Source organism: Choloepus didactylus, chromosome 15, assembly GCF_015220235.1.
Source record: "Choloepus didactylus isolate mChoDid1 chromosome 15, mChoDid1.pri, whole genome shotgun sequence".
Classification (NCBI taxonomy): domain Eukaryota; kingdom Metazoa; phylum Chordata; class Mammalia; order Pilosa; family Megalonychidae; genus Choloepus; species Choloepus didactylus.
Window position 1 is genome coordinate 70,986,691 of NC_051321.1, and position 16,500 is coordinate 71,003,190.

At 36.0% G+C, this 16,500-nt stretch overlaps 1 protein-coding gene and 1 pseudogene across 4 annotated transcripts in view; one reads left to right on the forward strand and one right to left on the reverse strand.

The window, feature by feature from the left end:
* ADK (adenosine kinase) overlaps positions 1-16,500 on the forward strand; it is a 559,277-nt gene that overhangs the window by 409,945 nt on the left and 132,832 nt on the right. The gene's annotated exons all lie outside the window — the stretch shown is intronic.
* Positions 8,624-9,422, reverse strand: LOC119510726 (annotated as a pseudogene).

Below are 16,500 nucleotides of genomic sequence, written 5' to 3' on the forward strand. Positions count from 1 at the left end.
GCTATACCATACCTACCATTGTCACTGGATCTCCAAATTAAAATTTTAAAATACTCTCTACTGAAACTACTGAGAACAGCTGTTATACTGCATATAGTGAAAGAACCCAGTATTTTTTTCTTTCATTATCTCATATTCTTGACTGAAATCATAGGTCCTCAAACACAAAATGATAAATTTAGGAAGCTGTATAGACATACATGTTTGACTGGCTACTACTGATGGTGATATATGCTGAGTGTATATTTGTGTCTACCTTTTTATCACCTTTATAATTTAAAAACTAACTTGTTATTACATAAACTATGTAATATTGGATGCTTCTATATCCAATAATTTGCAACAAAGCAGAACACATGACCAGAGATGTTATTGTAACTTTTTACTTGAAACTTCTTTCTTTTTTCTGGATCATTGTTTAAAATTTGGACATTATAGAAATAGATAATGCAGGAAGGAAACCCTTTCGTAATTCCATCCATATCTCATAGTGAGATGACCTCTAATTAATTTTGACTATGTCTGTCTAGATTTTTTATTGTAAGATGTATTAAAATGTTCATTTTTAACAAAATCATATCCCGTTTTGCAGCTTTTTACCTAACAAAATAGTTAGACCTCTTGTTAGTACAAACTTACTGTATTAGTTTTATAGTAGTTGGGTTATTGTCTCCTATTGAAGGACATTGGATTGTTTTCTAGGTTTTGTTATTATAAGTAATGCTGTAGTGAATATACATCTAGTTACTTTGTGAAACTGTTTCTACAGGTTGAATCTCTAGAAGTAGAATTGCCAGTTCTTAGGAAACAAATATTTTAAGTTTTAATAACCTCAAGAAAGGTTCTACCAAATCATATTCACAGTTTAAAAGTCGTTTTAAGCTTTGCCAGTCTGATTTAAATGTTTTAAATGTTTAAAACTTTAAAATGACATCTCATTATTTCAATTTGCATTTCTAGAGTTATTATTGAAGATCCATATCTTTTCATAAGTTTATAGGCCATTTGTATTTTCGTCTTCTGTCAGCTCCTTTATTCTCTGCCCATCTTTCTTTTGGATGTTTCATTTATTTCTTACTAACTTTTGTCTTACACACACACACACTCCTCTTGTTTATTAGGGAAATAAGTCCCTCATGTGTTGTAGATATTTCCCCCATTTCATCTTTTGATTTTATTTTTGGTATTTTCTGGTATATGGAAGCTTTTAGTTTATATGTAGTCAAATTTGTTAGTTTTGTCCTTTATAGCTTCTAGCTTATACCTTATTTATTAATATTGAATTGTGTATTTCATACAAGCCTAATATACATTTTCCTCTATTTTGGAATCCATAGTTATTTGAGGCCTATAGCATGCAAAGCATCTGCTAGAAAACAGATCAGTACTGCATACCCAGTCTAAGAAGTGTGTAACCATATTTAGAACAATGATGTTTTAGCCTAATAACAGACCAGATTCTCTAGAATGATTAGCAGCTACCTCTAAGTATCATCTAAATTCAACAGTAACGTTTAACAGAAGTAGTTTGACCTCTTTATCTCTGACATTTCATTAATTTAGCCTTTTATGTGTCTTTATATTTACAAATATTAGTTTTGTGACTAAAATACGTACATCTTTCCAAGTTATGGTATTGTAAAAGGCATGGCTAGTAGCTTTCAAACTGAGCAGAAAATTCCTTTAGATAAAAACCAAACCACAATTATTTTTAAAATCCTCATTGTACATATTGGTCTACAAATTATCAAAACAATAAAAATTTAGAGTGTCTATTTTATTGCTAAGTTTTTACAAGAACAGGAGAGACAGTGGAATTTTTTTAAGTGCATAAGCGCATCAAAAGTTAAATGATAAAACAGATGACTATTACCCAGTAAAACAACAATGTATAAAAAAAATCCCTCCCAACTCTAAACCAAAGCAAAAAAAAACAAACAAAAAAAAATTGCTGTCTCTTTTGTAGCAGAATTATATGCCAAGGAAATGTAACTGATGGGGGAGGTTTACTTGCAATCATTTCCAGAATATAAAAAGAAGAAATCATTTAAAAAATACTTAATGTGGCCAGTTTCACAAGTAAGCAGTATAAGGGGTCATCTGTGAGTTTCTGTGTTTAAGTCTGTCAGGGTCTACTTATTTTCTTGCTTATGTGAGACATTCCATCATTTGCTATTTACTCTTTTTTGTGAAAGTTTTTGCTCCTTCTAATTTTAACCTCCTAGAAATTTTACCACATTAAATACTGTCTAACAATACCATGGCGTGAATAAGTTTAAGATCTTTCTTCATCTCAGTTTTGGTTATGGAAGGAAAGAAACAATGAGATGACTAGGAGTCTGAAGAAAGGGAAAAGATGAATAATAAGATCCAGAGCATGGGGCATCAAAGGTAATCTTTGCACACCTCACAGTTTTATCTGAATATACATGTTCCTAATCCCCACATCCACTCATTTCATTGAAATTGGTTGGGACAGATAAAAATACTGAAAAGATGTTCACTGTTTCAGCATCACTATATGAGTCAGGTATGATCAGAGAAGCAGAACCAGTAAAAGACAGACATAGATATAGATACATAGATTTATTACAAATAATTAGCTTATGTACTTGGGGGTGCTGGCTAAGCAAGTCCAAAGTCCAGTCAGGAAGGGAGAGCATGAGCATGCTGGAACCCACGAGCACAAGAGTTTACAGTCTCACAGCTCAGGGAAACTTCAAACTCTTTAAAGGGCTCACTTGATTGGGTCAGGCCCACCCACAAGTATCTCCCCTTTGATTAACTTGAAGTCAGCTGAATTAGGAATTCTAATTGCCTCTGCAAAATCTCTTCACGGCATTGCCTATATTAGCATTTGATTGAATTACTGGGGAAGATAGTTCAGCCTTTCCAAGTTGACACATCAAAAAAGATGTCACAATTATTTAGACATAATTTAAACAAGAATTCTTTTCTTGACTCTAATTCACAGAAATACTTCTCCTGCAAATGGTAACCCCACAAATCATTTTCAATTATTTAATCATACTCCGATTGCCCTACCCATACTCGGAAAATATGCTTTGTCAATGGTTATTTGTCCACTGTCTTTGGAACTAATGGATCTCCTTAAGAGGCCATCTGAATCTATCCCTTCATTTTACAGGTACAAAATTTGAAGCTCAGAAAGACTGTGAACTTTATTATTATTTTTAAATACCAAAAAAGAAAGCATCTCAATTTAGGATTATATTTTGGTTGATTCTGTCATTTACCTGAAGCCCTGTAAGATTTGTCTGAGCAAGTAGAACCCTGAAAATTTTTTATTTCCACTTCAATTAAACTAGTTGCCACTTTGTACTGTATTATATATGACTGATCCTGGTACGGAGAAATATGTTTCTCTGTACAAAGAATATTAGGATCCAAAATTGAAAATCTGGATATTTACTGAACTTTTGTAAGATGCTTTATGAGAATGAGTTTTGTCCTCTTAGACGTGTTCTAAGAGGTCGCATAAGTCTTCGTGACATGATTTTACTATTTCTCCACTGCTTTGTCTTTTTTTTTAATGGCTCCCTAGAGTTTACCCTCTGATTTTATGGTCTAGAGTTAAGTATAAATGAAATTTGGTTGTGAGGTTGTATTGTGCTTGTTTTTATCTAGGGCTCTTAAGCATGTAAACAACTTTCCCAACATGCCCTAGATTCCTAAAAAACATTTATTCAAAAAATATTTAAATGCCTGCTAAGTGCCACACACTTGTCGTCATATAGTAGTAGGCAAGATAGCCGAGTAGGAATATGAGACAGCAAAATACCAACATTAATTGGGCAAAATACAGGGGAATTACAAGGGAATTATTCGCATGTGTGTATGTGTGTGTGTTTATGACTCTGCCTTTCACAATACTTATAGTAGATGCTTAATAAATACTTTTGAATAAATACAGCCATTTTTTTTAATAAAGTAATGAGGACTTTTTTTTTAAGATATCTTTCCAGGGTACTTGATACAGAACTAGGGTGATTGGAATAGATGAAAAAAGTAATGAACATTCTGATTTGGGGGTGGATTCAAGGACTTGAGAGTATATTGAAATGGGCGCAAATACTTTCACTGATTAGCGGTTTGCTTCATTTCCTTTAGAGATGGTCTTAGCTTGTCCCTGACCTTTGACCTTTATTTGAACTTAGTGCATCAGTTTGTACTAATTGGGATTGCTAGTGGCCAAGTGAATATGACACATCTATAAAAGAACAGAGCAAAATAAGGTCCTCATTATGTTGCTGCATCACTCATCCAGGCTTCCAGCTAAATGCCAGAATATAAATTAGATCCCTTATCAAATATGGCACATAAAATTTTAGGATCCTTTTTAATGTAGTACATGTGCTTTCAATAAATGCCGGCTTTGGCAAGAAATTAAATCAGTGTTCTTTGTTTCAAATACACTTGCCTTATAGTTTATGCTCTGTAACTTTAAAACTGTCCCTGTGAACCAGGTCAAGGACAAAATTAAGTTTGGTTCCTGCATTTGGTTTTACATTCGACAAATATCTCTTTTTCTTGTTGTTATGTTGTAGGTCTTTTGTTTTTTCATTTAGAACAAAATTCAGAATCCATAAAATCTCTCCACTAACTCTTCTCCAGCCACAGTGGCCTACTTTCAGTTTTCAAAACCACTGTGCTCTTTTTCCTGTCCCCTCGGGCTCTTTGCACATGTTCTTCCCTCGCCTTGACCTATTTTTACCCCATTATTGGGCTTTATTTTTCCAGTTAACTCTTATCGTTTTTAAGTTTCATTCTCTCAGAAAGGTCTTCTTTTACCACACCACCAAAATCTCAGTTAGGATCCCCCTTAACATTCTCTTCTATATCGCTAGTACCCAGCACAGTGCTTGATAAATAAAAGAATGAATTAATATATTGAGCACTTACTATGTTCTGTATAAGCATTTATTATAGTGAGCACTTACTATATTCACTGTAAGATGCCCTCAAGGAACTCACTCTCTTAAGTTGAGTTCCAGCGGGCCATGTTGTTTCATAAATAATTTTCTTAGTGTATGTTAAGTCATATAGCATATTAGTTACCATGCTAACATTGCCCGAGTTCCAAATCTCATGTTCATGTAATTCCTAAATAACCTCTTGGGCTGTTTATAACCTGAAAAAGGAAAAATTGAGTTTTCTTCTCCATTTCTGTAGCCAACCTGGTAACTGATGTGCCACCCTCTCCTTCATACATACAGCTTCAAAATTAATCTTCTAAAACTTTGTTTCTCAAACTGTGGGTCTCAAACACAATAGTACATTTAAAATCAATTTAAGGGACAAAATTAGTATTTTTAATGAAATAGGATAAAAATATGTGTGCATTTATATAAAGGTTTGTATGCACTTGTCTGAATAACAAGTTGAAATGTAAAGTGAGCATTTTACTGTGGGTTGCTGTCAAAAAACCGTGAAAGCCGCTACTTAGTGAGTATTGTTGTATAGTAATTTCCCAACAAATATGTGTAGAAAACAACCTGTTTCTCTATCAGCTTTGCCAAGCAGCTCTCTATTCTTTTCATCTTTGATTTCTAACAGTTCTATACTCAGAGTCAAAAGCCAGAATCCTACAAATCCCCCAGAAATACCATTTAAATTAAATGAGCCCATCAAGATTTAGAGGGTTGGAAGGATTGTGGGAAGATGGTAAAGTAGGAAGCTCCAGGAATCAGTCCCTGCACCAGAACCACTATTAAACAGTCAAGAACTATCTAAATTAACTACTGCAGAACTCCAGAGTCCAGTAGAACACAGGACAGCATCCAGGGGAAGAGGGAGAAAGAGCCTGGTAGATTATGGTAAATACCAGTAAATTGCTCTCTTTGCAAAGCATTACTGTGGCCCAGCCCCTCTTCTCACAGCAGGCCACAGTGGGATCTGTCTCCTGGCGTAGCTTGCTGGTGCCAGAAAGGGACGTGAAAGTCCACTTCCCCAAGATCTTGGGTAGGCATGAGCCAATCACTAAACTTTTGATTAGCTACTTTTAATCTCTGGGGGCCCAACATCGGAGGGCAGTCATTGTCCCAGCCCTCCCTGGACAAAGGCAGAAGAGGAGACTTAAGGACAGTACTCTTCCTCAGAGCTGTGGAAGACAGTTAAGGGGCTGCATTTGCTGGGCAGATGAAGAAAATGCAGCTGTGGGGAGCCCCAGAAGAAGTTCCATCACCCTTCCTGGCCCCTTCCTAATCTCTTCTAAGCAGTTTGGACCCTTTCTGGATCCCTGGCCTCATTCTAGCTGGGGAAGCCTGATTTGGGAAACTCCTCTCCAGGGTGCCCCCACTCTCAGAATTTGCCCTCCAGGAAAAAACAGCTTGAGACAATTGAAAGCAGTGTAAGAAACAATTGATGTGGAAGGCCTGGGGTGTAAGCTCCCCTGCTTTAAATCTGGTAAAAGGAAAAGGTCTGTCTCCTGGGAAATAGAAGGGCTCTTCAAATTCCTGAAAACAGGAGAACTCCTAAGGTCAGTAGCAAGTACAAGCCTGGGACAAGACACAGGCTCCAAAAACGGGAGGACCTACACTTTGCATTCGTTTGGGCAGACCTTCCCTGTAGAAGGGCTGACACTCAAGAAAATCTGTGTCATCTCACTAGCTGGCTACAAAATCAAGAGACAGACACCGTAGAGAATAAATCCCAGAGTTACCATTTTAAAATATAAAAATTACAGTGTGCAACAGATTACAAGACAAACAGAAACAAGCCATCCGAAAGAATAGGATAAAAATCCAGAAAGTTTCAGTGAAGACCAGACTGTGGATATACTGGACAAAAAAATTAAAAAAAAAATTTTCAATATACTCAAGGAGATGAAGGAAAATACAGAGAAAGAACTAAAGGATATCAGGGAAACAATGAATGAGCAATATGAAAATCTCAAAGAGATAGAATTTTTTAAATGCAACCAAAATGAACTACTGGCAATGAAGACCACAGTAACTAAAATGAAAAATTCCCAGGAGGGTTTCAACAGCAGATTGGAGCTGGCAGAAGAAAAAAATCCACGAACTCAAAGACAAGACAATTGAAATGAGTCAGGCTGAGGAGCAGAAGGAAAAATAATTATAGAAAGTGAAAATAGCCTAAGATTCCTGGGACACCATCAAGCATGCCAGTATATGCATTATGGGGGCCCCAGGAGGAAAAGAAAGGAGGGACAGAAAGGATATTCAAGTAAACAATGATAAAAACTTACTAAACTTAGCAAAAGTTGTGAATATGTAAATCCAAGAAGCTGAGAACACAACACAGGAGAAACATGAAGATGTATATGCCATCACATGTTGATAAACTGTTAATGAAGAGGACAAGAAGAGAGTTCTGAAATCTTCAAGACAAAAGCAGCATGTTATGTACAAGGGAGTCCCAATTAGATTTTTTAATCATATTTTTTATTGTGGAATATAACATATATACATAGAAGTGATAACTTTCCAAGTGCAATTTAACAAGTGGTTAGCAAATTTCAAAGAATGTTATGGGTTACTGTTCCACAGTTTCAGTTATTTCCCTATTGTGACATATATATGCAAAAAGGTAATAACTTTCAAAGTACGATTTAGCAAGTGGTTATATAGGAAATTTCCAAAAATGTTATGAATTACAGTACCATGGTTTTAGTTATTTCCTTATTGTGAAATATAGCATATGTACAAAAAGGTGGTAACTTTCAAATTACAATTTAACACGTGGCTATGAAGCAAATTTCAAAGAATTCTATGGGTTACAGTTCTGCCATTTCCGTTCTTTCCTTCTTGCTATTGTGGTACCCTAGAAACTGAGAAAAAGGAAATTATATAGAGAGTCTGTATTCATAATCCTTCGTTAAATTCCATCTTGTCTGTTGCTACTCCTTCCTCCAGTTTAATCACTTCCCCGATCTTCAGGGATGTCTAGTCAGTGACTACCCTAACTTGTTCATGTTGAAAAGGGGTGTCAACATTATGGGAAAAGGGGACACATCTGGTTGATGTTCTTGAAGAGGCTATTGCCTCTGGGTTTTGGGTACTTAGCTGGCATAGGAGCTCTCTGGAGGTTTTAAATTTCTGAAGAATAAACTTAGTGAGTGGAACTTTTATGGAGTCTCTGATAGGGATCCAGGTATTCTTTAGGATTTTCATTCTGGGGCCATTTGGCATATCTAGCTGAAGTTTGCATGGGAGTAACCTCCAGGACAGTCTCTCAACTCTATTTGAAATCTCTTAGCCACTGAAACCTTATTTTGTTGCCTTTCTTTTCCCCCTTTTGGTCAAGAAGGCATTCCCGACCCCTCGATGCCAGGGTCAGGCTCACTCCTAGAATCCATGTCCCATGTTGCCTGGGAGACTCATTTCACCTAGGGGTCCTGTCCCATGTTGTGGGGGAAGGTGATGATTTTATTTACAGAGTTGGGCTTAGAGAGAGAAAGTCCACATATGAGCAGCAAAAAGATTCTCTGGAGGTGACTCCTAGGCATAATTATAGATGGGCTTAGTCTCCCCTTTACAACCATAGGTTTCACAAGAGCAAACCTCAAGATCGAGGGCTTGACTTATGAAGTCGAGGGTTCCTAAATTCACATAGCATATGTCATGTCCGCAGTAATCCATCAGTATCTCACATTATCATCTCTTAGTTGTACAATCCTGGTTAGGATATGCTGTATATTATCTGCTATGCTGAAATCTTCTGTTATTATGTTATGGACTAAACAATGAATTATGTAGCTTTTTTCTAGCAACTGTTGCACTGCACTTGACTTAAATGCAGCAGATAGTGATCCTTATTAGGCCCTCCCATTCCTGAAAATTGGTAGGTGGTGGCTGATGATTAGGTTCTATCCTTACAACACCTGATTCCACCTTTGGTGGTGGTCTGAAGTTATTATTTCCACAATCATTAGGTGATCCACATGTGCTACCAACTGTATATTAACAGAAAGTCTGCAATATAACTTATCTCCGGGTTTTGCATCGGAGAGCAAATTTTCTTTGAAACATGAATATGGCATATCTGAAAAAGTTGGTGCAGCAACAGCTTGAGGACAAAAGAAAAGATCTGATAAGCTTTGCCACACAAGCATCAAAAAATGGCAAATCTGATTTCAACACATCACCTACCATTACTTGAAGTTTGCTGGCCAGAGGTGTGCCCTGAACTCTTTTGTGAAGTTCAGCTACTAGCTGAACAACATTTTTTTCCCTTTTCTAACACCTTCGCAGTCATTTTGCCAGTTCCAGGTCCAACTTCCAGGACCACATCAGTTGGTCTTTAGGCAGCCTTACCAATAATGCTGTTAACAATTAGGATTTTCCAAAGTGTGCTGCCCAATCCCCATGTTGAACACAAGTCCTGGCACTTTTCAGCTCCCAGTGTTGCTCCTGCCATGTGTGGCGCGATTCACTCATCCCCGACTTGACTTTCAGCAGCTCTTCAGAGAGCAGGGCCCATAGGCCTAGGAAGTCCGAGAGGTCTAGAGCCTGCTACCCAAATTGCCACACAACTTGGGACTCATTGTCCCACACCTCCCACACCTCTCTCATCCACCCCAGCACTGCTTTTAGATAAAAACATTTAGAAAACTAGGAATAGAAGGAAACTTCCTTAACATGATTAAGGGGATACTTGACACAGCTAACATCATACTTAATTGAGAAAGACTGAAAATTTTCCATCTAAGATCAAGAACAAGACCAGGATATCCATTGTCATCACAGTTATTCAACATTGTGCAGGAAATTCTAGCCAGAGCAATTAGACAAGAGAAAGAAAAAAAGAAACCCAAATTGGAAAGGAAGAAGTAAAACTTTCCCTATTTTCAGGTGACATGATCCAGTATACAGAAAATCCTGAAAATCTACAACAAAGCTCCTAGAGCTAACAAATGAATTCAGCAAAGTAAGCTGGGTACAAGATCAACATCCCCAAATAAGTAGTGTTTCTATATACCAGTAATGCACTCTCAGGGGAAGAATTTTTTTTAAAAAAATCCATATACAATAGCAACTAAAGGAATCAGTATCTAGAAGTAAATCTAATCTAGGGTATAAAGGACTTGTACATGGAAAACTACAAAACATTGCTAAAAGAAATGAGAAAAGACCTAAATAAATGGAAGAGCATTGTGTTTTCATGGACTGGAAGACTAAATATTGTTAAGATGTCATTTCTACCAAAAGCAATTTACAGATTCAATGCAATCCCAATCAGAATTCCAACAACCTTGACAGAAATGGAAAAGCCATTCATCAAATTCATATAGAAGGGTAAGGATTCTTGAATAGCCAAAGTCATCTTGAAATAGAAGAACCAAGTTTGAAGGCTTCTGCTTCCCAATCTTAAAACTTACTACAAAGCTACAGTAATCAAAGAATAATGGTACTGCCACAAGGACAAACATATAGACCAGTAGAATTGAATTGGGAGCTCAGAAATGAACCCTTACAAATATTACCAACTGATTTTTGGCAAGAGGGCGAAGACCACTCACTTGGGAAAGAACAGTCTCTTCAACACATTTGCAAAAGAATGAAGGTGGATCACTATCTCATACTATCTGCAAACATCCATTCATAATGGAATGAAGACCTAAATATGAGAGCCAGAACTGTAAAACTCCTAGAAGAAGACATAGGGAAGAATTTTTAGGACCTTGTATTAGGCATGGGTTTCTTAGACTTTATACCCGAAGCACAAGCAATGAAGGAAAAAATAGATAAATGGGACCTCATCAAAATTAAATATTTTTGTGCATTGAAGAACTTTATCATGAAAGCAAAATGACAGCCTACACAATGGGAAACAATATTTGGTAACCACATTTCCATTAAGCATTTAATATCCAGAATACATGAAGAAATCCTTCAACTCAACAACAAAAAGACAAACAGCTCAATTAAAAAATGGACAAAAGACTTGAGTAGACATTTCTCCAAAGATGATATACAAATGACCAAAAGCACATGACAGTCCCCTTTCAATATGAACACGTTAGGGTGCTCACTGTCTAGACACCCCTAAAGATGGAAAAAGAGATTAAGTGAGCAGAAGGGGTAGCAACAAACAAGATAAGATTTAACAAACGTCTGTGAATACCGAAATTTTATATAAATATACATTTTTTTAGATGCTGGGGTGTTGGAATAGCAGGAAGGAGGTCAATGACATGGTGAAACTGTAACCTATAATATTCTTTGAAATTTGTTCTATAGCTGCTTATTGAATTTTGTTTTGCAAGTCTTCACCTTTCTGTATATACCTTATATCTCATAATAAGGAAAGAACTGAAACTGTAAAACTGTAACCCATAACAATTTTTGAAATTACCTATGTAACTGCTTGTTGAGTTGCACAAAGAAAGTTAACACCTTTCTGTATGTATTTTATATTTTACAGTAATGGAAATGGCTAAAGTTGTGGAACCGTGATCCATGACATTCTTTGAAATTTGCTCTCTAGCTACTTATTAAATTGTACTTTGAAAGTTACTGGTTATGTATATATGTTAAAGTTCACAATAAAAAAACTGTGTTAAAAAAAAATTAAAAGCACATGACACACAGATCAATTCACCTGAGAATTTTTGGAGAATCCCAAGTACTGTAGAGTACAAAATTGATTTCTTTGGTAATTAAATGTACACCGAGAAATGCATTTTAAAAATTAAAATAAAATGTAACCGATAATGTTGAAGTGGAAAAAAAAAATCAGCACATGACAGAATGTTCAAATCATTCACTAGGGAAATGCAAATAGAATCTGCAATGGGATACCATTTCTCACCCACTAAAATGACTACTGTTTTGTGAAATGGAAGATTAGAAGTGTTGTGGAGGATGAAGAGAAACAGGAACACTCATTCATTGCTGTTTGGCAATGTAAAATGGTGCAGCTGCTGGCTGTGGAAGACTGTTTGGCAGTTCCTCAGAAAGTTAAATACAGATTTACCACATGACCCAGCAATCCAACTTCTAGATATATACCCAAAAGAACTGAAAGCAGACACTTGAACAAATACTTGTACATTGATGTTCATAGCAGCTCCTCACAACTGCCAAAAGATGGAAGCAACCCAACTACTTATGAACTGATGAGTGGATAAACAAAATGAGGTATATAAACACAATGGAATATTATTCAGCTGTAAAAAGGAATGAAGTTCTGATACATGCTACAACATGGATGAAACTTGAAAGGCATCATGTTGAGGGAGATAAGCCAGACACAAAATGACAACTTTTGTATGATCTCATTGAAATGAAGTAATTAAAATAAGCAAACTCACAGAGTCAGAATCTAGAAGAGAGGTTACCAAGCGATGCAGTGGGGGTAGTGAATAGTGAGTTAAGGCTTAAAATGTACAGTGTCTATTTGGAATGATGGAAAAATTTTGGTACTGGATGATAGTGATGGTAGCACAACGTAGTGAACATAATTAACAGCACTGAATTATATCTTTGAATGTGATTTGAAAGGGAAATTTTAGGTTGTATATATGTTACTAGAATAAAATAATTTTTTTAAAAATCCATGGAACTGCACAGCACAAACCGTGAACCCTCGATTAAACCATGGATTATACTTAATAATACTGTTTTTAAAATACACTTTCATCAGTTGTAACAAATGTACCACACCAATGAAAGGTGTTAATAGTAGAGTGGTATGTGGGAATTCTGTATTTTGTGCATGATTGTTTTGTTCTGTAAACCCACAAGTTCTCTAATTAAATAATAATAAAGGTTTGGAGGAATGCCTCTTGAAAAAAGAAAATATTCTATTACATTCTACCTTTAATTTGCAAAACCTGAAAGCTTTCTCAAGCCCAGGAAAACTAATGTTCTCTTTGGCCCATGAACCCCAATCCTGTGAGTTTCTTAGCATCTCATAAGTTTGTTTTTATGCATTTACTCTATTTTTCTTTCCAGAATGCCCTTTCAGCATTTAACACAGGAATCCTTTTTCTCTAATAAACTTTTCCTGACTAATCCTATTTGTTCTAGTTTGCTAATGCTGCCAGAATGCAAAACACCAGAGATGGATTGGCTTTTATAAAAGGGGGTTTATTTGGTTACACAGTTACAGTTTTAAGGCCATAAAGTGTACTTTCACTGAAGGATAGCCGATGGTGTCCGGAAAACCTCTGTTAGCTGGGAAGGCATGTGGCTGGTGTCTGCTCCGAAGTTCTGGTTTCAAAATGACTTTCTCCCAGGACGTTCCTCTCTAGGCCACAGCTCCTCTTCAAAATGTCACTCTCAGTTGCTCTTGGGGCATTTGTCCTCTCTTAGCTCCTCCGTAGCAAGAGTCTGCTTCCAACGGCTATCTTCAAAATGTCTCTCATCTGCAGCTCCTGTGCTTTCTTCAAAGTGTCCTTCTTGGCTGTACTCCTCTTCAAAATGTCACTCTCAGCTGCACTGAGTTCCTTCTGTTTGTCAGCTCATTTATATGGCTCCAGTGATTTAATTTAGACCCACCCTGAATGGGTGAGTAACACCTCCATGGAAATTATCCAATTAAAGTCGTCACCCACAGTTGGTTGGGGCACATTTCCATGCAAACAACCTAATCGAAACGTTCCAACTTAATCCCCACTAATATATGTCTGCCTCACAAAATGGCATCAAAGATTATGGCTTTTTCTGGGGGACATAATACATTCAAACCAGCACACTATTCCATTTTTGAAAACTCTTTGACTTTTTCACCATTTTGGTGTATATTTATCAGTATATACTATGCTGTCATGCACTTGGTGATATGCATGTTATTTTGCATTGGACATAAACTTATTTTTACGTTTGTTGTGTCCTTCCTCCTTAATCTTACATATGCAAAAAGGAAAAAAAGTCACTTTACCTTATTTTCCTTAAACTAAATGAAATCCAATTTTAAATCTCTTTCCCAGTAAATTAAATATGTCATTTTTGGGTGCTTTTGTTTACCTCCCCAGGGATCTCACCCAGAGATCCAGAGAATGTCCTTACCCATCTACTGTCCACATTGGCCATGCTAAGATGCCCACTGTTAAACCAAGTGAGCACTTATCATTCAGTGGCTGTCCTGAGCATGATCTAACTTGGCTCTAGCTTCCTAAGTTGATTATTTTATCTTGGCTCCTCCAGATCTACTTTTTACTCTTTTCCTCCCAGTTCTGTGCCTGATGGCCCTCAGAAAGTGAGAAAATTGTTAAGGATTGATAAGATGGAGAAAACAGAGATCTAGAGCTTATGGAGCCCTAAGTTATTTGAAGGATGGTTTTAAAGCCCTATGAGCCAGAATATTGGGTGAAAGTTAAAAGTGTTCAGAAAGAGGGGGTTGGAATATAGAAATCAAATCACAAGTCTTAACAATTAATCCTAGCTCCATTAGTGCTTCTGAAACATACTCAATCCTTAACATGTACTTAATTGAGTTAATGAAACAATATTGCACACTAGCCCCCTAACAACAGAATAAGGGAGTTAAAGATTTTAACAATTCAAGATTGCTACCTGTGATAACTGGTGATTTTTAAACAAAGTGGCCAGATCAGGAAAAAAGCATGTATCGTATTTTATGAAGGAGAACAATGTAATAAGAACTCACTTGTCTTTTTTTCAGATTAATGAATATGATTAAGAATTAAAATGGAGTAAAAATTTTAAGAGACAGTTAAATAAAATCCAAATTGGTAGGGGAATAAAAGCCAAATTGTTATTTTCAGTTACATGGTGCATATTTCCATATGTTCCAAAAATCCTTAAGAACTTGGCACAAAGTTCTACTGAAATATTTTTTGCCTCTTAAATGACAGGTGTCTCATCTTTTATTATAGAATGAATTCAAAATCTTATCAAGTAAGAAAATGCATAATACAGAGGTAAATTTCTAAGCATTTACCTGCTGACTTTAGCCACAGAATCATTACTTTTAGTTCAAAAAAAGAAATTGGTATTTGGCCTATTCTATATTCTTCCTCTCCTTCACCTCTGACCTCATGTCTTTATTTTTTCTTTCTTTTCATTTTAACCACAATTACTACTCTGTTAGATGGTTCATATTTCTAGTTCTGAGTACATTTAAATGCCATTTATAAAATCAAAACTTTATTTTGAATTTGTGTTTAAACCTGACAAGATTCAGCAGTAGTTTGAAACTGAAACATAAGTATTAAATGTGGGTTTTAACACCAGTGATGAGTCACATTTTCCAAGTACTATATTGTACAATTTGTTTTTCTTTTCAAGACTTAGTTTTAAGGAATAAGGAGAAAAGTTTTTTGTATTTTGAAGCAGTGGAAAATGCTCACTGATTTAGGCCAATCATTTTTTTTAATAGAGTCTTTGTATTTTTTGCTTAAGGGACCCTCATAAGTAGTCTGTCTGTGGTTTTTAGGGACCTCTCAAAAATCATTTTTATGATCATTGAATTTTAGAATAAGGGCTTTAGACTATGTTATAAGCCTCCCGATGTAGAGATGAGGAATCTGAGGAAGATAATTTGTATGTTGCCCAAAGTCACATTAGAGATTAGTAACAAAGAAAGGGTTTCTGGATTCCAAGTCCAGGACTCTTTCTTTTTCTACCATTATCTTATGAAACCTGAAAAGCAAGTTGTTTACCTAAAATTCATTATACTGCTTAGTATCCTAGAACTTGTCATTTCTGTCCTTGCCTATTTCAATTAAAATATCTTGTGTTTATCATCTACTTTCTGATACACCATCTAATAATCTTCACCACCCATCCTCCCTTTTACATCTAGTCTGCATACTGCTGCTAAATAAATTAATCTTTCTAAAGTCTAGTTCTAATTAGGTCACTTAACTGCTCAAATACCTTAATGTCTCTTGCCCTTTTCATCAGCCTACAACATGGTTAAATGAATTAAATCCAGTCTCTTAACTCATTACAGGCTAAATCTAACTTTCAAATCTTAGTGCCCTCTGCTCCCTACTCTTATTATGATCCAGCCAAATTGGACCACTTGCTATTCTTAGGGCTTGCCTTGCACAATTACATACCTCTTTATTCTTCCTTTTATGCAACTTCACCTACAGTTTTACCCTTTTTCTAGATTTACCTCATATCCCATTTCTGCCATAAAGCCTTTTCTTTTGTTCTCTTTCCTTTTAGTTACAGGGCAAACTACTGTATTCTGACTTATTTTTGCTGATTTATTTTTGCTTTCATCTTTATTCCTTTTACCCTATTTCTGTTTAATCAGTTGAGTCCAGCAAAGTACCATTTAACTGTAGTAATAAATGGGATCTAATATGTTAATTGTTTGGTTAAAATTTTTGAAGCATCTGGAAGAGTTATTTCTAACCTACATTTACTCCCACTGTAAATGATAAGAAGATCTGGCCAGGTTATCACAACCAAGAGAAGCCCTACAAGTCCGAAATACTACTAAATACTGTCTAACATTACCACAGTGCCCACATGGATACTGGAGCTATTCATCGACTATTAAGCATCTGCTTTGAATCTACCCCAGTTGCCAAAT